Source organism: Pongo pygmaeus, chromosome 15 (assembly GCF_028885625.2).
Source record: "Pongo pygmaeus isolate AG05252 chromosome 15, NHGRI_mPonPyg2-v2.0_pri, whole genome shotgun sequence".
NCBI classification, from domain to species: domain Eukaryota; kingdom Metazoa; phylum Chordata; class Mammalia; order Primates; family Hominidae; genus Pongo; species Pongo pygmaeus.
The window spans coordinates 50,528,102-50,540,227 of NC_072388.2; the positions used below are offsets into that span (position 1 = coordinate 50,528,102).

The 12,126-nt window shown below is 37.3% G+C and overlaps 1 protein-coding gene across 12 annotated transcripts in view; it reads left to right on the top strand.

The window, feature by feature from the left end:
* GNG2 (G protein subunit gamma 2) overlaps nucleotides 1–12,126 on the top strand; it is a 125,395-nt gene that overhangs the window by 39,209 nt on the left and 74,060 nt on the right. The window lies entirely within an intron of this gene.

Consider the following 12,126-nt stretch of genomic DNA (forward strand, 5'->3'; position numbering starts at 1 on the left):
GAGACTTGACCCATGCTGAGGAAGCCTCAGTATTTCATCACCAGACCACGGTAGTTGGTTCAGAGGGTGGGCCTGCCATCAGCAGGGGCCAGTAGGTTCTTCTTCTGGAATTTTCCAACTCGAGTTGAGAGGAGAGGTCTCATCCTTTTTGGTCCCAAGGCAGTAAGAATCATGGAAAGCTGTGTTTCAGTCTGTGGACAGAATCAGGTCCAATGCACAGAGCGGAGGCAGAGAGAGTCAGAGAGAGAGAGAGAAGGGAAAGAAGGAGAGCCCAGTCATAATTGGAGTCCATGAATCCAGTCCATGTGAGCCAATACATTCCCATGTTTTGCCCAAGTTAATTCAAGTTGTGACTAAAAGAGTTTTGACTTATACCTCCAGGACTTAGTTTCCCCATCTGTAAAATGGAGGTTATAATATTCACCCTGACTATATCTGAACTATGTAGATATCAATTGAGATAATGAATAGGAATATACTATATAAATTGTAAAATATGACACAAATGTAAGATGGTATTATTCACTGATATGTCACACTGAGTTAGGAAAAGTTGAAAGAGTGAAATTACCACTTACTTGGAAAATAAGTGAGTGCTTTCTAAGAGCCATCTGATGTTATACAGAATTAAATGAAAGCTGCCAGGGTCCTCCAGATTTTCTTTTGAGACCTTCTTTCAAATACTCTTTTAAGTTCTATAATGAATATAATGAATACAAGGATAGAGCTTTTACCTTGCTGGCCTAGATTTATTCAATGGGTTTCTCTTTTCTATCCCCTGCCGTATTCTATAACACACACACACACACACACACACACACACACACACACACACCCCAAACAAAAAATAAACAAAATGTCATTTTTTTTTTATTTTTTATTTTTATTATTATTATACTTTAGGTTTTATGGTACATGTGCGCATTGTGCAGGTTAGTTACATACGTATACATGTGCTATGCTGGTGCGCTGCACCCACTAACTCATCATCTAGCATTAGGTATATCTCCCAATGCTATCCCTCCCCTCTCCCCCCACCCCACAACAGTCCCCGAAGTGTGATGTTCCCCTTCCTGTGTCCATGTGCTCTCATTGTTCAATTCCCACCTATGAGTGAGAATATGTGGTGTTTGGTTTTTTGTTCTTGTGATAGTTTACTGAGAATGATGATTTCCAATTTCATCCATGTCCCTACAAAGGACATGAACTCATCATTTTTTATGGCTGCATAGTATTCCACGGTGTATATGTGCCACATTTTCTTAATCCAGTCTATCATTGTTGGACATTTGGGTTGGTTCCAAGTCTTTGCTATTGTGAATAATGCCGTAATAAACATATGTGTGCATGTGTCTTTATAGCAGCATGATTTATAGTCCTTTGGGTATATACCCAGTAATGGGATGGCTGGGTTAAATGGTATTTCTAGTTCTAGATCCCTGAGGAATCGCCACACGGACTTCCACAAGGGTTGAACTAGTTTACAGTCCCACCAACAGTGTAAAAGTGTTCCTATTTCTCCACATCCTCTCCAGCACCTGTTGTTTCCTGACTTTTTAATGATGGCCATTCTAACTGGTGTGAGATGGTATCTCATTATGGTTTTGATTTGCATTTCTCTGATGGCCAGTGATGGTGAGCATTTTTTCATGTGTTTTTTGGCTGCATAAATGTCTTCTTTTGAGAAGTGTCTGTTCATGTCCTTCGCCCACTTTTTGATGGGGTTGTTTGTTTTTTTCTTGTAAATTTGTTTGAGTTCATTGTAGATTCTGGATATTAGCCCTTTGTCAGATGAGTAGGTTGAGAAAATTTTCTCCCATTTTGTAGGTTGCCTGTTCACTCTGATGGTAGTTTCCTTTGCTGTGCAGAAGCTCTTGAGTTTAATTAGATCCCATTTGTCAACTTTGGCTTTTGTTGCCATTGCTTTTGGTGTTTCAGACATGAAGTCCTTGCCCATGCCTATGTCCTGAATGGTAATGCCTAGGTTTTCTTCTAGGGTTTTTATGGTTTTAGGTCTAACGTTTAAGTCTTTAATCCATCTTGAATTGATTTTTGTATAAGGTGTAAGGAAGGGATCCAGTTTCAGCTTCCTACATGTGGCTAGCCAGTTTTCCCAGCACCATTTATTAAATAGGGAATCCTTTCCCCATTGCTTGTTTTTCTCAGGTTTGTCAAAGATCAGATAGTTGTAGATATGCGGTGTTATTTCTGAGGGCTCTGTTCTGTTCCATTGATCTATATCTCTGTTTTGGTACCAGTACCATGCTGTTTTGGTTACTGTAGCCTTGTAGTATAGTTTGAAGTCAGGTAGTGTGATGCCTCCAGCTTTGTTCTTTTGGCTTAGGATTGACTTAGCGATGCGGGCTCTTTTTTGGCTCCATATGAACTTTAAAGTAGTTTTTTCCAATTCTGTGAAGAAAGTCATTGGTAGCTTGATGGGGATGGCATTGAATCTATAAATTACCTTGGGCAGTATGGCCATTTTCACAATATTGATTCTTCCTACCCATGAGCATGGAATGTTCTTCCATTTGTTTGTATCCTCTTTTATTTCCTTGAGCAGTGGTTTGTAGTTCTCCTTGAAGAGGTCCTTCACATCCCTTGTAAGTTGGATTCCTAGGTATTTTATTCTCTTTGAAGCAATTGTGAATGGGAGTTCACTCATGATTTGGCTCTCTGTTTGTCTGAAATTGTGGCAATAATCAATAGCTTACCAACCAAAATATCATTATTAATATTTCAACATTTTAGCCTTTTTACTTAAAAGACCTTTACAGATTCATGTTAAATATTAACAATATTTTGGCTTCATTAAAGAAAAATCATCAAGGAAAATAAATCTTAAAGCAGCTGTTTTAGATATACTTCATGGGAATGATATAGTTGAGGTGATTCTGGAGATAGGAAGTTATTTGTTTTGGGCTCAGATAGGATCAAGATCCATCTTTTCCTTAATGGACTTATGTCTTTGCTATAAGCTCTAAGTAATCAAAATCTACTTGAGATTATAACTTATTCATGACAGAAAAAGCATCACTTCACTTTTATAGCATTTTTCACTATATATGATAATACCTCTCAATGAGGAAAAACAGATGGTACCTCTCTGAAAGCTTAGATTTGCCATTTAGGCAGTTTTTATTGTAGCAAGCATCTCTTTCTTTATATTTGATAATTACAACCAAAAAATGGCTTAAAGCTCCAATCGAAGTGGAATACCATATGCAAAAAAGGTTGATGTCACCATGGAAATATAATTTATAAGCATGAAGAAGCATGACATATCAACCTGAAAATGTTTTGCATTCCTCACATTTTAAAATCTGTGAAATGTATCTACCACATTCACTGTTCTCATAAGTTATGTGACTATGCCTTCACCTTACACAATTGCCAGTGAGCACTGGTGTGAGGCTGAATGGATGCTGTCTGACCACTCTACTCCTCATCTAGCCATTGTTAATTTTTGCCTGGGCTTGTTATTAATCCCATGAATGTCAGTGTTTTCATATAAACTGAGAACTTTGAATAAGTTCATATTCTGAATAGGGCATACTCAGCCCTCAAAAAATGCCAGCTGTACTGGAAACAATTGGCATCCTCAAACTGGTTAATTTCCAGAGCACTTAGTAAAAAGAATATTTCCAAGGATGAGGGCAGAGTATAGGAAGACTGCAAGGGAGAATGCAGTTTTCCAGGGCTCCTATATTATCCTTTGGCCTGAGGTATGAGGACAGTGCGGAGAGGACCTCCTTAGTGGAGCTGTGGCCTCCAGGAAAGGGATATAGCCAGATTATAATGATCCTGGAGGCAGAGACCCCAGGAAACAAATAGCCTGAACTGATTCTTCCACTTATTCTGATCGCCTGCTCATGCTCCTCATTGGCTAAAACCAACTGGGAGGCAAAGAGCAAGGAAGTCTGCTACTGAGTTCATGCAGTTTAGTTTCCTGGGGCATAAGCCAGGTGGAATAGGATGGAGAATGGATTTGGAGAGGCAAATGGAAGATATACAGCACAGGTAACCTTCATCACGGAAGTCTTGCATGAAGGAAATGGCAGCATTTCCAAGAAGTGTAGATAACTTATAAAACTTGTTTAAACCAGCTTTCACATTTTTATTAATTTTACTTAGTCAAGGTTATAGCCCATGTTCAAATGGACGCAGATACAATGGTAGCATTTGGACAGAGTTCAGTTGTTTGTGTGGTGAAAGATGATCTGGAGGAGTTACACAGAGAGAGAAAACCACCCTATGCTTTCCCTATTCAGAGACAGGATGGCAACCTCAACTTACAGTTCAAGTTTGCTACAAAAAAGTAGCTGGACACATCAGAGCACCTTTAGATAGCCACCTTCTTGGGCGTCCCGACATCACAGGAAATGACTATTATCCCAAAGAAATGTAATACCTGGCTAGTGGGTTGAGTGGCTAATTTTTGGTGTTTCGCAGCTTGCTTTGAATCTCAAGTGAATTATTTTCATTTCTTTGACCCAGGGACCAGGATTACTTGCCTTGATCTAATCTAGATTAACCACTCTGATCCACTGAAAATGAATAAATCCACTGGATCAGATAAATTGGTTGGGGAGGTATTTGTGGCAGCACAAAATGATGGACAAAACAAATGTGGAATGCCATCCTAAAGCATAAACCTCTTCTGTGGATGGGAAAATTCCCTGACTTGGGAAGTTCTGGGAAGGGTTGGGTCTGTAATAGGAGCAGTGAGAGGCAGTGTAGTGTAGAGAAAAGAGCTGGGACTGTGGGGTTAAAACGAACTGAAGTTAGCGTAATACTGACTGACCACCTTGGCAAATTACTGAACTTTCTCAGCCTTAAGTCTCCTAGTATGAAAAATGAGAATAACTTGACTTGCTATAAAATTAGTTGAAATTATATATGCAAAATTAAGGCAGTGTTTTCCACACAGTAGTCATTCAAATACCTTTTTAGGATGTATACACTTGTTGAAAACAACCATATGGACGTATAATTGAGATTTTAAAAAGCCGCACATATTTGATGTATGTAATTTGATGAGTATGCCTATGCTCCTTTAAAAATTATTTCTTAACAGCTTTATTTAGGTATAGTTGATATACAATAAATAACACATATTCAAAGTGTATGATTTGATGAATTTTGACTGCATACACCCATGAAACCATCACCACAAACAAGATAAGGAACATATTCATTCAAAAGTTTCCTCATGCTCCATGATCATCTCTCCCTTCTATCTCCATCTCAGTATAATTACATTGAGATACATCCATGCTGTATGCATCAACTATTTATTCTTTTTATTCTTGGGTAGTATTCTATTGTATTGGTATACCACAATATGTTTATCTGCTTACCTATTAGTAGCAATTACTCAATTATGGTTTTGTTTGTTTGTTGTTGTTGTTATTGTTTTGAGGCAAGGACTTCCTTTTTCATCCAGGCTGGAGTACAGTGGCATGATCATAGCTCACTGCAGCCTCGACCTCCTGGGCTTGAGCGATCCTCCCACCTCAGCCTCCCCAGTAGCTAGGACCACAGGTGCACACCACCATGCCTGGCTAATTTTTAAATGTTTTTGAAGAGATAGGATCTCATTATGTTACCTGGGCTGGTCTTGAATACCTGGGCTCAAGTAATCTTCCTACCTCAGCCTCAATTTTTTAAAATTCCATTTTCTTTCTTCTTTCCTCATTAATAGTGTAAGATAAATTTTTAGAATTCCATGTTACCACAGCTGACATCTCCATTAACATCCTCCAGGAGTAGTGCAGTTTACAAGAATTGGGTATAAATGCAGGTATAATAGTAATTGTGTTTGTTAATCCCTGGTTTCGGTTGAGTACGCAGCTGGAATCTGGTTCTTTCTGCTTCCTAGGCTTGCTTTTTGTTTCTTATCATAAACAAGCAACCTGGAGGAAACAACACAAATGTGTATCTATACAATGGATTATTCAGCCATAAAAAGGAACAAGGTACTGACACATGCTACAACGTGGATGAACCCTGAAAACACTATGCTAGGTGAAAGCAACCAGACACAACAGGCTACATATTATATGATCCCAGGCACTGAAATGTCCAGAATAGACAAATCCATAGAGACAGGAGGTAGATTAGTGGTTTCAGGCTGGGGGAGAGGGAAGAGCGGAAGGAGAAGTGACTGCTAATGAGTATGGGTTTGTGCTTTTTTTTTTTTTTTTTTTTTTTTTTGAGACGGAGTCTCGCTCCGTCGCCTAGGCTGGAGTACATTGGAGCGATCTCTGCTCACTGCAACCTCCGCCTCCCGAGTTCAAGCAATTCTCCTGACTCAGCCTCCCAAGTAGCTGGGACTACAGGTGTGAGCCACCACGGCTGGCTAATTTTTGTATTTTTAGTAGAGACGAGGTTTCACCATGTTGGCCAGGATGGTCACAAACTCCTGACCTCAAGCGATCCGCCTGCCTCGGCCTCACAAAGTGAGCCACCATGCCCGGTCCTTGGGTTTGCTTTTTTGGGGTGATGAAAATATTCTGATATTTGATAGTGGTGATGGGTACAGAATTCACAGTCTAATCTGTGACTATACTAAAAACACTGAATTGTATACCTTCAAAGTGAATTTTATGGTATTTCATTATATCTCAATAAAACTGTTATTTTATAAAAGCAATCTGAAAAACTTTGGGAAAAATAAATATTCAAGAGCAGCCATTAATTTCATTTCCCTTTTTTGTTTGCTAAAGGGAAAACTTAAAGCTTTTTAACTCATTGGTTGTACTGCACCTATATTTCCAGGTGTTGAGCACAATGTAGAACTTTCTAGCATTAGAAAATAAAAATGTGACATCTACAGATAAATTGTGTTCGCAGATACAAGGTAGTTCAGTGCCGTACTGTTTTGGTTTATTGGGGATAATAAAGGCCCTGTAGCTACTTTGGCTTTTTTGTCTTTTCCTTTACTTTTCAAAAATAACATGCATTCAGATTGTCTAATCACTCTTTCCTCTAGCCTTACTTAGTTAACTAGATACAGGATATCCTGTCGGTAAAGCATCTTAGCTAAATCAGATTATTTATCAAACTCCTAACCACAGTAGGTACAACTGAGTGAGTAAAATAGAAGTCCAAGTACTCAAAATAATCCTTGGAAAGGAAAAGAAGCCGGGAGATCAAAATGAGTAGTGATTCAGTCATGGGTACAACTGTGGTTTCAGGCAGCTGTGGAGGATGGGAATAAGGACAGACTTCCTTCCCTTCTGATTGTCTTCCTTCACCTGGTGAAACACTGCCTTATTTAGAATGCTTTTAGCCGCTCAACTGCTGTGAATCAGGACCAACATTGTAATATCTGGAAATAGAGCTCCACCTGGTCTATTCCCAACAAATCAGTGTTTCCTGGGTATACGAGATTTGTGGTTGAGAAAAGGGATTTTTTTCCCCTGCCCTCAAAAATCTTACTAGCCAAGGTTGGAGTTTTGGTGTCATTTAGTTTAAATCTTAAAGTGAAAGAAAGGTCTTCTTAACCCAGGGTAAAAGTAAAACCAATGTAACTCTACTCAGAAATGTTACCTTTGCTTTTTGCTATAACTTGGCAAATTATTTTCCCAAGGTGACTTGGAAACATTTATGTCACAGTGTGTGTTTAGCTTGGGTTTTCTGTTATATTCTCTCCAGTTCTGGCATACAACAAAAAATTCCATAAGATAACTTTCCATTTTACTCTGGCACTGGAAGAATATGGCTCTCAGCAATATTCCTTTGAGTATTACTCTAGAAATATATTTATTCAGTTATGTATTAAGAATCTACAACACAAAATATACCTGGAAGATGGTTAAGTGGCTTCTTCAATAAGAGGATGGTCTTTGTAGGGGAATAAAAATAAGTTTTTCTTCAATATTTATAGGTTCTTAGTTGGAATGGCCCCTATAACAAAAGACAGATTAAAAAGCAAAAAACAAACAAGTTTATTAACATGTTTATTTCATATACACATGGTACACATGGGAGACACACAAGGATTGAGTAGTTCCTAAAGAGATGGCTTTGAATTCCAAGTTACAGAGCATCTTCAGCAAAGAACAGTACATTCTTTAGAGAAGTGACAAGACAATGGAAAATAACTTTGAATCTCTAAGTGGGTCAACTGTGGGGAAGGCAAATAAATGGCAGATAAAGGCAAGTTAGTAATCCTTGTTCATGTAGATTCCTCTCATACCATCTCCAGGCCAATAAGGGTCTTAAGTTGTCCTCAATGATTAGCCTTTCTTCTCCCCGGTAGAGAAGGAGGGGAGTGCGGGGCGGGACACCTTTTTGTCTTTAATAAATCTGTGTCCTACTTTAAGGCAAATAGAGGGAGGTAAAGAATTTTCTTGCATCTGCTTCTTGGTAGGCTTCAGATCAGAAATTCCTTCCCATTTGGTGATTGCATATTCTGGTCTTTCGTAGCTTCATAGGCATAAAGCTGTGAAAGCTAGACATAGACCTAAAGGCATTCTTTCTGTGTCTATATGTGTATGTATGTGTGTATATCACACATCAAAATAATGCATAAATGTGCATACATACATATATTAAAGACTGTTAGTAGAACAAACCCACATACATTCCCCATCTTTTAAGTACCACCTTTAAAAACTCCTGTATGCTTCTCTCCAATTCCATCCTCCTTTTACTTCCTTCCCAGAAAGCCATAATCTGGACATTTTATTTATCACTTCCCTTCATATATGGTTTAGTTTCACCTGTTTTAGAACTTTAAATAAATGACATCATGCTTCTTCTTTGGCTTGGATTTTTAACCAACATTATGTTTTGAGATTCATCCAGGTGGATGTACATAGCTGTAGTTTACCTATTTTTACTGCTATCTAGCAATAATTAGCGTATCATTCTTCCACTGTGTGAAATATCACACACTTTATTCATTCTACACATGTTGGGCATTTGGATTGTGTCCAGCTTTTTGCTCTGATGTACGATGCTGCTGTGTGCATTCTGTTCATGTCTCCTGGTTCACATCCAGGAGTTTTTCTAGGACATATACTTTGGAGTTCAGTTGCTAAGGCACAGAACATTGCAAATGTTCACCTTATTAGGTTGACCATTAGTGGTTATACCAATTTATTCTTCATTAGCAGTATAAGAGTTCCTCTTGCTCCACTTGTCAACAGTTAAGTGTTGGACAGAACAGTCATTCAGTTCTCTGAATTTTAATTTTTGCTAGTTTCATTGCAAATATATTCTGGAATTCTATTTTTTTAAACAACTCATTTTTAACCACCTTGGTGAAAGAGACAAGGACATAAATTGTTTTTCATTATGTTTGATAAAGTGGGCCATTACCGTAGACAAGTGTATATATATGTTTTCAAGCAATATCGAGCCTGAGAGTCTTTTTTCTTTCTTTGTTTTTTTTTTTTGAGATGGAGTCTCACTCTGTCCCTCAGGGTAGAGTGCTGTGGCGCGATCTTGGCGCACTACAACCTTCGCCTCCTGGGTTCAAGCGATTCTCCTGCCTCTGCTGGGACTACAGGCATGTGCCACCATGACTGGCTAATTTTTGTAATTTTTATAGAGATGGTTTTCCATGTTGGCCAGGCTGGTCTCGAACTCCTCACTTCAAGTGATCCTCCAACCTCAGCCTACTCCCAAAGTGCTGGCATTACAGGCGTGAGCCACGGGGCCTGGCCTTCTTTATTTTCTTTGTCAGGTATTTTTAATTTACAGATGTAACACGCTCTTGTTTTTACAAGTAAAAAGCTATAGGAAGAAGCTCATTTCCCCCTTTTCCCTTGCCTCCCTCCTTCCCCATGTAACCAATGTTAATGCTTTGGGGTGTATCTTTCCACATTTTTCTTCATGCTCATAAATGTGTAATAAACATATGTTGGGTTGCAGTTTATGAGATTGTTATTTTATTAGGCCAAAGTAGTTGAAATCAGCAATTGCATACAGTTCAATCACGTGCATGCATATTAGGTAGTTGTCTGGAAATTTTTCAAATGTAAGAGTTAATGTGCAACTATCTTTTATGTGACAAATGTCACAGAATTCACCTAGCTTGTAGTTGTGGATCTAACAGATTCATGTTAATGATTACATCATCTTCACTCCACTGTCACCTGTGGAGCGATGTTAGTTTTGTCTTCCTTGGTTGTGGTTGTGTTTCTTCTAACTAACCTGTCATACATCCGTGCTTCACTGTGGTGGAATCCCAAACGGGGATTGTTGAGTCAAAGTGCTTAGGTCTCTTAAATTTTAAAATATATTGCTAGATTTCTTTCTTAAAAGGTTGTAGCAATTTGGATGCCCATTAGTAAATATAAGCCTGCCTGTTTTCTACCTCCTAGTCATCACTGGAAATTACCACTCTAATGGGTGAGGAATGGTATTCTATTTTAATTTGCATTCCCTTGAATTCTGGTGAAGTTGAGCATATTTTCATATGTTGTCATTGATCTTTTGCATTTTCTCTTCTGCGAATGTCGTTTCGAATCCTTTGCCCATGTTCTTATAAGGTTATTTGACTCTTCCCTCAATTTATACAGCACCCTTGGTTTATTAGTGATAGTAATACTTTGTCCACTTTACATGCTGCAGTTATTTCTTTCCCAGCCCATCATTTGTCTGTTTTGCTTATAGTATCCTTTGCCATACTTTTTCTTTTTCTTTCTTTTTTTAAAAAGTATTTATTCACATATGTCTTTGTTTTCCTTTATGGTTTTTTGGCTTCTTGTATTGCTTAGGCATATTTCCTCTATCCAAGGTAATATAAATATCCTCCTTATTCTTCTTCTAATATTTTAAAAAACATTTCTCCATGTTATGAATTAAATCCATCTAGAATATATTTTGTATATGATGTGAGCTATAAATATGTTCCTCCAAACAGCCAACTCCATGATATCATTTACTTTAAAAACCCTCTTTTATATACTGAATTGGAACACTACTTTAGTCATATATTGTTTCTACATATACTTGGATCAATTTGGATCAATTTATGTACTTTTTATTATATTTCCTGGATTTATTTTCTATTCCAATGTCAATGATACCATCTTCATTATAATAGCTTGATTTCAGATTTTAATATCTAGAAAAGTAACTGGGTCCCATTTTATTTTTCTTTTTAAACATTTATTGCTATTGTTTGACATTTTTTCCACATAAAATTTAAACTCATTTTGTTATATTGCAAAAAGGGGAAAACAACCATTGAAATTCCAATTACAACTGCATTAAAATCATGTATGATTGGAAAGGACTTTTTTATATTTTGCAGTTTCCATCTGGAAAACATGCCTCTCAATTCAAATATATCGTCGTTTTATTTTAAAGTGCATTTCTCAATATATAAAGATTTTTGCTTCTTTTGGAGTTGGAAATTTGGTAAAATGGCTGGGTGTATGATAAATATAAAAATAAATAGCTTTTCTTTTCTTAATGCTAAAACTTGTTCTCAGACTAACATACTGAGGAGTTCCTAATTCAGATCTCCAGGGACAGATGTCATAAGCTTGACTTAAGAAGTGTTAAAGCAGAGCTTTGCACCACTTGATTTAATTCCAACTTTGCTACAATGGATCGTATTATTGTGGATTATTATTATGGAGGAAAACAGTACTTTGAGCTCTGTGTGGCTAGGCAGGATGTTTCTTCTTTTAGTTCTAGATCAGCCATGATGTTAAGAGTAAAATCCTAACAGAGGAAACTAATTATTTACATTTCAGTTTTTTTTAAAAGTATAATTTTATCTGTTGGACAGAGGCTCATTTGAAGATAAAACCTCAAGATATAAGCTTATTGGTACATAAAAGTACATAGAGGAGTCTCACTTATTGGAAGAATTTTATCATTAGTTTAACAAAACCTACAGTACTTCTGTACTTATTTCTAAAAACTAGAATTTAAAGTAAAAATACTGTTGCTTCTGGGAAATTAATGGCCTAAGTAGCAGTATAGATAGCCTTCTTCATAGTAAACCCATTCAAATGCCAATGACATTGTCTCAGACAAAAATCTTCAACAACATAGCCTCAGTATCCAAAAAACAAAGAAGAACTTTTAAAATAATTCAGCTAATTTTTAAAAGTTGTAATTCCAAATAACAAAACTATAAAAGAATAGGGAAAAAAA